Raw genomic sequence first — 15,617 nt, 5'->3', positions numbered from 1 at the left:
TGACGGTGTTGTTTACACTAGAGCATGTGGTTAGAAACACAAATGAAGTTGTCATATATGTTAAAAAAACTATTAAGGGCGACAATGCACTTTCACACAGGGATCTCTTTCCCCTTAATCACCATTTGATAACCGGAGTGGGGAAGAACAGTGGTGACGTATCGGATACGGAGATACCAGGAGTATGCATGTATGTGTATCGGCTGCTCCGCTCCCTCTGCTCGTCCCGCCTCAAGCTCGCCGCTGCAGCTCGCCGCCGCTGGCCGCCGCCGCTCCTCTGTGTGCTCGTCCCGGCACGGGGCGGAGCCGCCGCGGCCCTTCTGCTCGTCGGCTGTAGCTCGACGCCTCCCCTGCAGCTCGCTGCCTCGAGCTTGCCGGTCGGGAACTGTTGCTGCCCTTCTGCTCGCCGCCTCAAGCTTGTCGTCTCCCTGCAGCGCCTCGAGCTTGCCGACCGAGAGCACGTGCGGTGGCCAACGATTACGATTCCAAGCTAGCTTTCTCAAACGATTAGGGATCTAATTGTGTTTTTGTTTTGGTCAGATGGGCTTATTTGTAAATGTTATAGGGACCTGTTTGTTATAGACATATTTGTGACGCTTTATTTTTAGTGCGTTTGCTGGACTGCTACGTACTGTTCGTTGCTCGCTATTTTTTTATGTCTCTGCTGGATTGAATCGACCACGACACGCTAAAATTACTAAACCGGCATTATAAAATTATTTTAGCGCGTCGTTTTTTTTGAATGCCTGTTGAAGATGCTCTTACAACGAGACATAAAGACGCCCAAACGAAACTCTTCGAAATTTTATCTACGGTGTGTTTGAATGGCTTCCACGCCATGGTATACATGGCATGGATGATCCCTGAGATCTATGTGACAATTGTTTGGTTCGTATCCTCGTTGAAAAAATGTCTAGTCTGATCATCCGTGCAATGTGATTAGCCTGATCCAATTAGAAAGAAAAGAATATTTAGCTCAGGCAGCTTCATTAGCCTGGTCCAGCATTACTTTTCATGCATCTGGGATTGTGATAGCTTGACATATTAAGGATGATAGAATATTCATATCAATAAGAAATTCTTTTTTTTCGAGAGTCCATTCGAACAAAACTTTCAGGTTAAGCGCGACTTCGAATAGTTTTAGGATGGGTAACCCATCGGAAAATTGATTTCGGTTGCGCATGAATGAGATATGTATGACCAGTGTAGATCCCGTCAGGAGTAACGATCGCCGACGAATGTGTCCGGGGTGTTACGGGGGTGCTGCCTGGCCGTGATTAATGACTAATGAATATACACTAGTACAAATGCCCGTGCGTTGCATCGGATGAAAATTAAATATGCAAACATTTATTTTTATATTAACTTGTGTCTTTGTTGGAACATACCAAAAAGTGAAGCTTTCAAATTCTGGTGCTTGCGTTATTTCTGAATTTATTTCAGGATTTCCGACGAGACGTTTTTAGTGAAAGGAGACATTCACGTCGATGACGAGGCGCTTACGGTTATTTCGTAAATCTTAAAATGACATGCCGACTCAGTCTCTCGAAGGTGCTCATATATGTACATAAAAAATGTACATGTTTTTACTGAAAAAATGCACCTTTCAGGACCTATTTTTCTAGTACAAAACTGTCACATCCCTAACCCTTAAGCAAGTTAGTCTTGTGCTCATGTCTTCTTTGCATTTGCATCTAAGAATTTTCAACAAGAACAAGAAAGTGGCAAAGGAAAAACTCAAAACCCTAGCTACTATTTTAAATAAAGGAAATCTCAAAGTAGTCAAAATCAATGAACCCAAAATGGCCTCAAGAAATGTTCAAACTTTCTGATAATTCATGAAAGTAAATGAGCATTGGAGAAAACTATTTTCTTGACACTTTAAGCATTTTAAATAAATGCAAAAAGCTACTGGTTTCCAGTTTAAAATTTGAAATCAGAAACTATAAATTTTCAAAATTGTTGAAAACTTTGGAAATGGTTGGGAATATTATAACAAATATTCAGGTGTGTTTAAAATAGTTTTTACAACCTTTTTGGAGATGAAATAAATAGCAAATCAATGTCAGAAATTAAAACATAAATAAAACACAAGGAAATGGAAAAGAGCTTACCTGTCGCCTAGCCTGGCCCGGCCCATCCCAGCTCCTGTCGTCTCCCTCGCGCCAGTAGGAGCAGGAGGTGGCCGCCGCCTTCTCCGGCGCGGCCACGCACCTGTGCGCCTGCCTGGCCGCCGCCTCGCGCTGGCAAGGCCGGGGATAAGCTCCCCGAGGCCACCGCTATCCATTCCCAGCGTCGGTTCCTTCCCCTCCTCTCGGATCTCTCCTCCCCCTCCTGCCGCCATTGGAGCCGAGCAAAGCTCGAGCTGCCCATGCCCCTAGCCTTAGCCTCCTCTTGCTGAGCACGCCGTTAGCTCCGCCTCATCGAGCCGGTCCTCCCTGCAGAAGCCGAAGTCTCCCCGAGCTCTGCATCGCCCCCAACGCCATCGTCTTCCACCTCCGGCCGCCGGACCTCTCCCGTCGATTCGCTCCCTCCGGCGCACCCCCGAGCCCCTCAACAACACCATCGGAACCGCCGTGACCTCGTCATCGTTTCCCCTCTCGCCCCACGCTCTTCCGTGCATCGTAGCCCCGTTCCCCACCAAGGCCGAGAGCTCCTCGCCGCCGGTCATGTCATCGCCGTCGCTGTGGTGTCTGATCCACGCGCTCAAGCTAGGGTTCGAGCTCCTGGAGCCTCCAGGAGTGTGATGAGCGCCTCAGCTGTCCTCCCCGTGCCCTAGAGCCATCAACTGCGGGTGGCCGAGCTTCGGCCGCCGCTTCGGCTCGTCGTCGGCGCCTCTCCCGGCGACCCTGGCCTCCCCTGATGCCCCTGCCAGATCGGCTGCTTCGCCAGCGTCCCGTAGCTGCAAACCGCGCTCGATTTGGTGCCGTGTAGCGCCGTTTAGGTCGTCTCCGGCGAGCCCTCCGCCGCGGGCTTGGTCGCCGGCGACCACCCTCCGGTGGGCGTCGACGTGGCCGACCATTAGGGCGTAATGGTCCTCCCCTCAGTCACTGCCAGAGGGCCCCACGCCTGGTCAAACCCTAATTAGGGGCTGGTCAGCGCGGGGTTAGCCCCTGAGTCACTCACCAGTGGGTCCCCCCTGTCAGGTTTGACCTGAACAGGTCGGCTGACCTGCTGACGTCAGTGTGATGCAATAAAGAGAATTTCCAGTATAAAAATAATTCCAGGAAATTGCTAAAACTTGTAAAAATCATAGAAATTAATCTGTAACTCCAATGAAAATAATTTATATATGAAAAAGTATCACAAAAATTCAAGGATTCTGATTATGATATTTTCAACCATGTTTGAAAAAGTTACAGAACCCTAAGATGTGGAATAAGGAATAATTCAATTCTTATAATTACTTTTTAAATGGAATTTGGAAAAATATTCAAATTTCATTATGAATACCATGATCACACACTGTCCTAATTACAAATCAGTACCCTAACATGACATCTCATGCATGCTAACATCAAGTTGACGTGAGCATCAGGTCGAATCAATTAAACCGGTAACCGTGAATACCCCGTTTGAATTGATATTCGATTGTGATTCAAATCAACTCTAAACCTAATACATGTTGATTATAATAACCTATCACTTGCATTCTCATGCCATGCTCATGCATCATCTTGATTGCATATGATTGTTATTGAATGTTGCCATTCATTTCGGTAGGCTCCGCACCCCCGGATTCCACCGAATATCCGTCTGACGGATATCTTTCCTCCTCTGAGCAACAAGGCAAGCAACCCTTTTGATCATCCCGATAAATCCCATGTTCTTGCTCCTGCATCTATTTATTGCATTAGGATCAAATGCTACAACTGCTTTTGCCACGTTAGTTGAACCCACTTCCTTTGCATGACCTAACCTTGTCATAGTAAATAGCCGAACCTTGCAACCTAGCATACCTGTTAGATGTTTGAGCTATGATGTGCTTTATCCTGCTATGCATGCTATGCTTAAAATTGTGTATGGTCTGTCATCTGGGAGATGAACAGAATTGTGGGAATGTGTTCGGTGAGCAAAGGTTGTGTGTTGAACTTGATTTGGTAAAGGTACCGGTGAAAGGCTGTGTAGGAGTACATGGCGGGTTGTTTCATTGGAACCATCCTTAGGAACTGAGTTCCGTGTATGTAATCCAAGACTAGATACTACCACATGCCGGGCCCTGAAATATGACCCCGCTCGGCCTATTAATCGCGTAGTACTCGGTCCAGGAGTTGCAAGTAGTTTCTGGTGTTTATAGTAATGCTGGAGGCCGTGCATGGTGCTGACCTGAGAGGTGGGCCGTGATGCGGTAGGCAGTGGCACGGTGTACCAAGTGGCACCCGGATGGTGGGCTTGGGAACCCTGCGCACCTCGTTTGAGGCCGTGGCGGAAACCTCGGCCGGACTTCCGTACGGGTTACTCTCAGATAGGCGATAAACCTGGACTAGGTACTAGTGTGGTTAACGGTCGTGGCCGACTCCCTCGCTGGGCTTCCGCTTGAAGGTTGCCGAGGTGCATGACGTGCACATGGCGATAAGTGGCGAGAGCGTGTGTGACGAAGTACACCCCTGCAGGGTTATGATCTATTCGAATAGCCGCGTCCGCGGATATGGACTACTTGGAGACATATGTTGTTTATAGATAACTTCAATGGCTACTCATAAAATTGCCAAGATAAGCGTGAGTGTCGTGGACGGCATTTCCGTAGGGAGACGGAATGATTCCACGATAGTGTATTGTTGTGGTGTTAGTGGACTCGTGTGCGAGAAAACAAGTTGTCAAAATTATTTTAAAATGCAAGTGTCTAGCCACGAGTCAAATGCTGGCTTTCCGCATGAAACCTCACAATACCTTTTGATACCGTGCATGAGTAGTTAGTTGTCCTAAAGTCTTGCTGAGTACCTTCGTACTCATGTTTGCTTAATAAATGTTGCAGAGGTTGCTAATGACCCTAATGGAGGGTTCTTCGTAGACATTGACGACGACGAGTAGCTGGTGTCCCAGCTACGATCTGGCCCTACGTTGGATCTGTAGTATAGTCAGGCCATGTGCCTTCTAGTTGCCCTGTCTGTACTCAGACAGTTTAAACTCTTCCGCTGGCTTGTAATTGAATGACTGCTATTATGGGTCGTGAGACCCTTAATGTGTAATATTATGTGTGTGGCTCTTCCGAGCCTCCTAAATAAAGGTTGTATGTAGTTGGTTGTGTTGTGATGCCATCGATGTATCTATACATATCGGTATGCCATGCGTACGTGTGTCGTACTTGATATGTATGGGGTTCGATTACCTAGTCGTGAGCTTTAGTAGCATTCCTCACAAGGAAATGCCCCTTTGTGATCCAACGAGCCTTGGTAGTTCGCTACTGCTCCGGACACATTGGTTGACCGGCATGTGTCCTTCTTAGCTGCTGTGTCTGTCCTCTTTGAGGAAATGTCACGCGGTGTAATGGAGTCCTTGTAGCTTGCTACGACTCGTCTACACTCGCTGGTGACCGACACCTGCTTTGTTGGGTCATGTATGCCTGTCCTTGTTCGGTACTGCCACTTTGGTTTATGACTAGACATGTCGATCCGGGTTCTTTGACATTGGAATGCTAGCGACACTATCGCATACGTGAGTCAAAAGACGCAAACGGTCCCGGCTAAGGTAAGGCTGCAGCCGAGGAGTTAACCGTGCGTGAGACCGCAAAGGGATGCGATGTGTTACAGGCTAGATTCCTATGGCTTAGGATCGGGGTCTCGACAGTGTTGGTATCAGAGCCTGACTGACTGTAGGATTACTAAGCCAAACTGGTCGAAGTTGAGTCTAGAATTGCTTTAGTTATATATAAGGGAATTGTTTGTGGAAGGGAACGTAAGACTCTTGTTCTCTTCTCAAGTTATTTCTATTCTGGTCATCCTCGTCTTTTCTGCGGGAATTAAGGACTAGGTTACTCATCTTCTTCTAGGCTCGTGTTTATGATCGGTAGATTATAGGATTACGGGTCACGAGATATTGGGTTTCTGTCATTCCTAGGAAAAAGGAAGTAAGTTTGATGATCAGAGAGTTGAACCTGATAGTTGAGTGGTTACGCTATTCCATTTTGGGTTGTCTCAAAATTTGTTTTTGAGCATTTACAGCCGTTATTCTGCCCAATTTTGCATTCAGAGCTCTAATGCTTTTGCATTACTCTCTATTTACAGATGCCTGGCCGTCCTTCTCGTCAGGTGGTACGTCTGACCAGGTGCATTGATGTGCCGGGTCATACGGCCATGCTGGTCAGGGTGATGTCGGTGTGCGGTTACCGCTGGTACCCTGAGTACACAGTGGAGGAATAGTACCGAGACTTCAACCAGAGCCAGTACATCTGCACTGTTAGGGTATTTCCAGATTACCCTGGAGCGGAGAAGCCAATCCATTGGTCCTATGGGTTGGGGGTCACTGTTGACATGGCAGTACAAGATGCTGCCTATTCAATGCTGACCATTATGAGAGCGAGGCATGCACTGCTGCAGAATTCAGAGTTCTGCTATGTTCCGGCCTCTCAGCCTGGTGAAGAGGGATACCTCAGTGGATTCTATTTTGATTCTTCTATGGAGGATCCACTACTGCAGTCCACTGTTGAGATGCTAGAGAACAGAGACAGGGATGCTCGTGCTCTCCGTATGGAGCTTTATGCTACCCGTGCCCGTCTGTGGACAGCTTTGACGCAGCTGGCACCGGTAGTCCAGACAGGGTATGGAGAGATGGAGATGCTGAACCCTGTTAGGACCCATCTTCCGGCCCACGTTGACTGGCCAGCTATAGGAGGAGTCACACCTCTTCGGGGACCCCTCTTACCACCAGTCAGGGGACCAAGGCCACATCCGTGTCCTTATGGATCCCAGGGATCTCAGGCTAGAGTGTTTCCTGATCCGCAGGTTGAGCTTCCAGGGCATGGAGGTAATCTCTATGAGATGTTCTATGCGGATGCCTGAGCTGTGAGCGGAAGGATAGTATGGTAGTAGTCGTACATTCACAGTCCTGCATGACTTGTGAAGTATGCATGTAATGCGAAATGAATTCTGGAGGCCTAGATAAATAATGTATAGGAAGCTTGTGAGCCTCTGATGAGTAGTTTCATAATTTCAGTAGTTTGCTCTTCGAGTAAGTTTGTACTGAACTATGTAAGGGTGTGTATGAACCATGGTGTATATATAGCAGTTGCTTGTTACCATGCTGTTCGGATATTCATTTCCGCATTCCGTGTGTTCAGTACATTCTTAATCCATGGCTAGTATTGATATGATGTTGGTCTAAGCTATGAGTTTGTTTGTCAGGATGGTATTCACCAGGTTGAACCGTGCCCCTGCTCATGAGCAAGGCGAGGGTAGTCAAGCGTCGCAGGAAGACCTGCCTCACCCGCCTTCTCTGGTGGAAGTGATGCTTGAGGCAGAAAGAAACAAAAGGGAGACCAATCGACTACTAGAGCGTATTGAGCAGAATACGGCTCGACAGCCTAGGAATGCCGTAGTGTCCCTCAATGACTTTCTGAAGCTGAATCCTCCAAAGTTTCATCATTCCGTCGATCCCCTCGACGCTGATGACTGGCTGTGCAGCATCTCACGCAAGATTCGCTCTGCGAATGTGTCTGAGGCCGACAAGGTGACCTTTGCGGCGTATTTCCTGGAAGGACCCGCCAATCTGTGGTGGGAGAATTTTGAAGCTATGCGTCCCGCTGAACCAGTGGCCACATGGGCAGACTTCAGTGCAACTTTTCGTTTGCACCATATTCCAGAGGGCCTGATGGACAGAAAGAGAGAGGAGTTCTGTGCCTTCACTCAGGGCAAGTTGTCTGTGGATGCCTATAGCCGCGAGTTCGGTAACCTCGCCCGCTATGCAACAAAGGAGGTGTCTACTGACGCCAAGAAGCAAGCAAGGTTTCGTAAGGGTCTGAGCCCTGAGCTCCGTCGTGATCTGCGCCTCCATGAGTGTGCAAGTTTTCAAGCCCTAGTCAACAAAGCGATCAGTGCCGAGACTGGTCATACTGACTTCGAAGCCACAAGGAAGCATTCCCGTGACTTTGGCTCATCTTCTGGTTCCGCGTTTCTAAAACGCAGGCTGTGGGTTCCAAACAGTTCTTTGCCACCAAGATACACTCCGAGGCCATCCTACATGGCGCCTCAGACGAATCAGGCCAACCCTCCAGCAAAAGCTTATGGTGGTCCAGCTAGCAATGCTGCACCACGTGCCAACCAAGTGATATGCTATAAGTGTGGAGAACCAGGGCACTATTCCCGTGAGTGTCCTCGGAATGTGGGTGCCAAGCAACCCGGAAAGTCCGTCGGGCAAGCCAAGTCGGGCAAAGCTTACTATGTGAAGCCAACTCTTGCACGTGGCCGTGTGAACTATGTGTCAGCAGAAGAAGCTGCAGAGGATCCCGACGTCATGCTGGGTACGCTTCTTGTTAATCATCACCCAGCGTCCGTTCTCTTTGACACTGGGTCTTCTCATTCCTTCATTTCAGAAAGTTATGCACAGTTGCATAACATGTCTTTTTGTGATATGCCAATCCCATTGGTTGTCCAAACCCCTGGTAGTAAATGGCAAACCTCTAGGATAACCTATGACAATGAAATTCTAGTAGACAAGCTAGTTTTTCTAGCCTCATTGATAGCATTGAAATCTTCGGATATTAATATCATCTTGGGCATGGACTGGATGTCAGCTCACTATGCCAAGATTGATACTCATTCTAGAAATGTCCAGCTTACCCATCCCTCGGGTGAGATAGTAAATGTCTCTACTCGAGTTGCCAAATGCCAACTCTATTCCCTAAATGCCAACCCTCTTCCGGAACTTGAAGACATTCCGGTAGTCCGTGACTTCCCGGATGTTTTTCCAGAGGAACTGCCAGGAATTCCACCTGACAGAGATGTAGAGTTTGTGATAGATCTTGTTCCGGGAACTGTCCCAATAGCCAGAAGACCATATAAGATGGCACCCCTGGAGCTAGCCGAACTTAAGAAGCAATTAGATGAGGCCTTGAACAAGGGTTTCATTCGTCCTAGCTCTTCTCCTTGGGCTTGCCCCGTCCTCTTTGTCAAGAAGAAAGACGGAACGGATCGGATGGTTGTAGATTACCGACCAGTTAATCTGGTCACCATTAAGAACAAGTATCCGCTCCCCAGGATCAACGATCTGTACGATCAGCTCGCTGGATCCTCAGTCTTCTCCAAACTGGATTTGAGGTTGGGATACCATCAAATCAAGATCAAGAACGGGGACATCCCAAAAACGGCTTTTGTTACTCGTTATGGCCAATATGAGTACACCGTCATGTCCTTCGGTTTAACCAATGCCCCAGCCACCTTCTCTCGACTGATGAACTCAATCTTCATGGAGTATTTGGATAAATTCGTCGTGGTATACCTCGATGATATTCTCATCTACTCGAAGAATGAACAAGAACATGCCGAGCATCTAAGGCTGGTATTGATGAAACTTCGAGAGCATCGCCTTTATGCCAAATTTTCAAAATGTGAATTCTGGTTACCAGAAGTGACCTACCTAGGCCACGTAATCTCTGGTAAGGGTATTGCTGTCAATCCCGAGAGAGTTCAAGCTGTCCTTGATTGGACTCAACCTGAATCGGTTAAGCAAGTTAGGAGTTTTCTTGGTCTAGCGAGCTATTGTCGCCGCTTTGTCGAGAATTTCTCCAAGGTTGCAAAGCCTCTAACTGAACTCCTCAAGAAGGATAAAAAGTTCGAGTGGACACCACAGTGTGAGCATAGTTTTCAGGAACTGAAAAGACGCCTGACTTCCGCACATGTGTTGCTACCACCAGATTTTTCTAAGGACTTTGTTATCTATTGCGACGCCTCGCGACAAGGATTAGGTTGCATTCTCATGCAAGATCGTCATGTGATCGCATACGCATCTCGACAGTTGCATCCACATGAGGATAATTATCCCACACATGACCTTGAGCTTGCAGCTGTGGTCCATGCACTAAAAACCTGGCGACATTACCTTCTGGGTAATCGTTGCGAAATATTCACTGATCACCAAAGTCTGAAATATATTTTCACCCAGACGGATTTGAATCCCAGGCAAAGACGGTGGGTTGAGTTGATCTCGGATTACGACTTAGGGATAACTTACACCCCGGGGAAGGCCAATGTTATGGCCGATGCACTAAGTCGTAAATCTTATTGTAACAATTTGATGCTACAACAAGGTCAACCACATCTCCATGAGGACTTTCGGAAGTTGAATCTTCATATTGTTCCCCAAGGATTCCTTTCTACCCTGGTGGCGAAGCCTACTCTTAAGGATCAAATTATAGCTGCCCAAAAGCGTGAAAAGGGTATATCACGGATCAAGGAGAATATTTTTAGCGGCAACGCTAAAGAATTTTCCATGAATGATCAAGGTGTTGTGTTCTTCCAGAACCGTCTAGTGGTTCCTAAGAACCCACATCTAAGGCAGTTAATCCTTAAGGAGGCTCATGATTCTCCTCTCACCATTCATCCCGGTAGTACTAAGATGTATCAGGACCTACGCCAGAGGTTCTCGTGGACTAGGATGAAGAGAGAAATTGCTGAGTTCATTGCTAACTGCGACGTTTGTCGTCGAGTTAAGGCAGAACATCAAAGGCCTGCTGGCACCCTTCAACCTCTAGCTATTCCTGAATGGAAATGGGATAAAGTTAGCATGGATTTCATTACCGGATTTCCCAAGACCAAGAAAGGAAATAATGCTATCTTTGTGGTCATTGACCGTCTTTCCAAAGTGGCTCATTTTCTTCCCGTTCGTGAGAGTATAACAGCTAGCTAGCTAGCAGAGTTATATATCTCTCGAATAGTGTCTCTTCATGGTGTTCCCCTGGAGATTAACTCGGACCGTGGAAGTATCTTTACTTCTCACTTCTGGGAAAGTTTTCAGAATGCCATGGGGACTCACTTATCTTTTAGCACTGCTTTCCATCCCCAATCAAGTGGTCAAGTAGAAAGAGTGAATCAAATCCTAGAAGATATGCTCCGAGCTTGTGTTATATCATTCGGTATGAATTGGGAGAAGTGTCTTCCATTCGCCGAATTTGCTTATAACAATAGTTATCAATCAAGCTTGGGCAAAGCTCCTTTTGAAGTTCTCTATGGACGAAGATGTCGAACACCTCTTAATTGGTCAGAAACCGGAGAGAGGCAACTCTTTGGCCCGGATATGATCCAGGATGCAGAAGAGCAGGTTCGCATTATTCGTGAAAAGTTGAAAACAGCCCAGTCTCGTCAAAAGAGCCAATATGATCGTCATCATAAGGCTGTGACCTTTGAAGTTGACGAGAAGGCTTACCTTCGGGTTACACCTTTGAAGGGTACCCATCGTTTCGGTATCAAGGGCAAGTTGGCTCCTCGTTACATTGGTCCTTTTCGCATTCTTGCCAAACGAGGAGAAGTTGCCTACCAGTTGGAACTTCCTCCGCATCTTTCCAAGGTTCATGATGTTTTCCACGTCTCGCAACTCAGGCGTTGCTTTTCGGATCCTATCCGTGAAGTGGACCACGAAACGCTTGATCTCCAAGATAACCTTTCATACCGAGAATACCCCGTGCGTATTCTTGATCAAGTTGAGCGTACCACTCGACGTAGAAACCTCAAGTTTCTTAAAGTCCAATGGTCAAATCATTCCGAAAAGGAGGCAACTTGGGAAAGAGAGGATCGTCTCCGACTTGAGTATCCTGCGTTATTCCCGACGACTTCTAAATCTCGGGACGAGATTCTTTTGAGTGGGGGTGAGTTGTCACATCCCTAACCCTTAAGCAAGTTAGTCTTGTGCTCATGTCTTCTTTGCATTTGCATCTAAGAATTTTCAACAAGAACAAGAAAGTGGCAAAGGAAAAACTCAAAACCCTAGCTACTACTTTAAATAAAGGAAATCTCAAAGTAGTCAAAATCAATGAACCCAAAATGGCCTCAAGAAATGTTCAAACTTTCTGATAATTCTTGAAAGTAAATGAGCATTGGAGAAAACTATTTTCTTGACACTTTAAGCATTTTAAATAAATGCAAAAAGCTACTGGTTTCCAGTTTAAAATTTGAAATCAGAAACTATAAATTTTCAAAATTGTTGAAAACTTTGGAAATGGTTGGGAATATTATAACAAATATTCAGGTGTGTTTAAAATAGTTTTTACAAACTTTTTGGAGATGAAATAAATAGCAAATCAATGTCAGAAATTAAAACATAAATAAAACACAAGGAAATGGAAAAGAGCTTACCTGTCGCCTAGCCTGGCCCGGCCCATCCCAGCTCCTGTCGTCTCCCTCGCGCCAGTAGGAGCAGGAGGTGGCCGCCGCCTTCTCCGGCGCGGCCACGCACCTGTGCGCCTGCCTGGCCGCCGCCTCGCGCTGGCAAGGCCGGGGATAAGCTCCCCGAGGCCACCGCTATCCATTCCCAGCGTCGGTTCCTTCCCCTCCTCTCGGATCTCTCCTCCCCCTCCTGCCGCCATTGGAGCCGAGCAAAGCTCGAGCTGCACGTGCCCCTAGCCTTAACCTCCTCTTGCTGAGCACGCCGTTAGCTCCGCCTCATCGAGCCGGTCCTCCCTGCAGAAGCCGAAGTCTCCCCGAGCTCTGCATCGCCCCCAACGCCATCGTCTTCCACCTCCGGCCGCCGGACCTCTCCCGTCGATTCGCTCCCTCCGGCGCACCCCCGAGCCCCTCAACAACACCATCGGAACCGCCGTGAGCTCGTCATCGTTTCCCCTCTCGCCCCACGCTCTTCCGTGCATCGTAGCCCCGTTCCCCACCAAGGCCGAGAGCTCCTCGCCGCCGGTCATGTCGTCGCCGTCGCTGTGGTGTCTGATCCACGCGCTCGAGCTAGGGTTCGAGCTCCTGGAGCCTCCAGGAGTGTGATAAGCGCCTCAGCTGTCCTCCCCGTGCCCTAGAGCCATCAACCGCGGGAGGCCGAGCTTCGGCCGCCGCTTCGGCTCGTCGTCGGCGCCTCTCCCGGCGACCCTAGCCTCCCGTGATGCCCCTGCCAGATCGGCTGCTTCGCCAGCGTCCCGTAGCTGCAAACCGCGCTCGATTTGGTGCCGTGTAGCGCCGTTTAGGTCGTCTCCGGCGAGCCCTCCGCCGCAGGCTTGGTCGCCGGCGACCACCCTCCGGTGGGCGTCGACGTGGCCGACCATTGGGGCGTAATGGTCCTCCCCTCAGTCACTGCCAGAGGGCCCCACGCCTGGTCAAACCCCAATTAGGGGCTGGTCAGCGCGGGGTTAGCCCCTGAGTCACTGACCAGTGGGTCCCCCCTGTCAGGTTTGACCTGAACAGGTCGGCTGACCTGCTGACGTCAGTCTGATGCAATAAAGAGAATTTCCAGTATAAAAATAATTCCAGGAAATTGCTAAAACTTGTAAAAATCATAGAAATTAATCTGTAACTCCAATGAAAATAATTTATATATGAAAAAGTATCAGAAAAATTCAAGGATTCTGATTATGCTATTTTCAACCATGTTTGAAAAAGTTACAGAACCCTAAGATGTGGAATAAGGAATAATTCAATTCTTATAATTACTTTTTAAATGGAATTTGGAAAAATATTCAAATTTCATTATGAATACCATGATCACACACTGTCCTAATTACAAATCAGTACCCTAACATGACATCTCATGCATGCTAACATCAAGTTGACGTGAGCATCAGGTCGAATCAATTAAACCGGTAACCGTGAATACCCCGTTTGAATTGATATTCGATTGTGATTCAAATCAACTCTAAACCTAATACATGTTGATTATAATAACCTATCACTTGCATTCTCATGCCATGCTCATGCATCATCTTGATTGCATATGATTGTTATTGAATGTTGCCATTCATTTCGGTAGGCTCCGCACCCCCGGATTCCACCGAATATCCGTCTGACGGATATCTTTCCTCCTCTGAGCAACAAGGCAAGCAACCCTTTTGATCATCCCGATAAATCCCATGTTCTTGCTCCTGCATCTATTTATTGCATTAGGATCAAATGCTACAACTGCTTTTGCCACGTTAGTTGAACCCACTTCCTTTGCATGACCTAACCTTGTCATAGTAAATAGCCGAACCTTGCAACCTAGCATACCTGTTAGATGTTTGAGCTATGATGTGCTTTATCCTGCTATGCATGCTATGCTTAAAATTGTGTATGGTCTGTCATCTGGGAGATGAACAGAATTGTGGGAATGTGTTCGGTGAGCAAAGGTTGTGTGTTGAACTTGATTTGGTAAAGGTACCGGTGAAAGGCTGTGTAGGAGTACATGGCGGGTTGTTTCATTGGAACCATCCTTAGGAACTGAGTTCCGTGTATGTAATCCAAGACTAGATACTACCACATGCCGGGCCCTGAAATATGACCCCGCTCGGCCTATTAATCGCGTAGTACTCGGTCCAGGAGTTGCAAGTAGTTTCTGGTGTTTATAGTAATGCTGGAGGCCGTGCATGGTGCTGACCTGAGAGGTGGGCCGTGATGCGGTAGGCAGTGGCACGGTGTACCAAGTGGCACCCGGATGGTGGGCTTGGGAACCCTGCGCACCTCGTTTGAGGCCGTGGCGGAAACCTCGGCCGGACTTCCGTACGGGTTACTCTCAGATAGGCGATAAACCTGGACTAGGTACTAGTGTGGTTAACGGTCGTGGCCGACTCCCTCGCTGGGCTTCCGCTTGAAGGTTGCCGAGGTGCATGACGTGCACATGGCGATAAGTGGCGAGAGCGTGTGTGACGAAGTACACCCCTGCAGGGTTATGATCTATTCGAATAGCCGCGTCCGCGGATATGGACTACTTGGAGACATATGTTGTTTATAGATAACTTCAATGGCTACTCATAAAATTGCCAAGATAAGCGTGAGTGTCGTGGACGGCATTTCCGTAGGGAGACGGAATGATTCCACGATAGTGTATTGTTGTGGTGTTAGTGGACTCGTGTGCGAGAAAACAAGTTGTCAAAATTATTTTAAAATGCAAGTGTCTAGCCACGAGTCAAATGCTGGCTTTCCGCATGAAACCTCACAATACCTTTTGATACCGTGCATGAGTAGTTAGTTGTCCTAAAGTCTTGCTGAGTACCTTCGTACTCATGTTTGCTTAATAAATGTTGCAGAGGTTGCTAATGACCCTAATGGAGGGTTCTTCGTAGACATTGACGACGACGAGTAGCTGGTGTCCCAGCTACGATCTGGCCCTACGTTGGATCTGTAGTATAGTCAGGCCATGTGCCTTCTAGTTGCCATGTCTGTACTCAGACAGTTTAAACTCTTCCGCTGGCTTGTAATTGAATGACTGCTATTATGGGTCGTGAGACCCTTAATGTGTAATATTATGTGTGTGGCTCTTCCGAGCCTCCTAAATAAAGGTTGTATGTAGTTGGTTGTGTTGTGATGCCATCGATGTATCTATACGTATCGGTATGCCATGCGTACGTGTGTCGTACTTGATATGTATGGGGTTCGATTACCTAGTCGTGAGCTTTAGTAGCATTCCTCACAAGGAAATGCCCCTTTGTGATCCAACGAGCCTTGGTAGTTCGCTACTGCTCCGGACACATTGGTTGACCGGCATGTGTCCTTCTTAGCTGC

The sequence above is a fragment of the Hordeum vulgare genome, chromosome 1H (assembly GCF_904849725.1).
Source record: "Hordeum vulgare subsp. vulgare chromosome 1H, MorexV3_pseudomolecules_assembly, whole genome shotgun sequence".
Classification (NCBI taxonomy): Eukaryota; Viridiplantae; Streptophyta; class Magnoliopsida; order Poales; family Poaceae; genus Hordeum; species Hordeum vulgare.
This window is presented reverse-complemented; position numbering follows the sequence as displayed.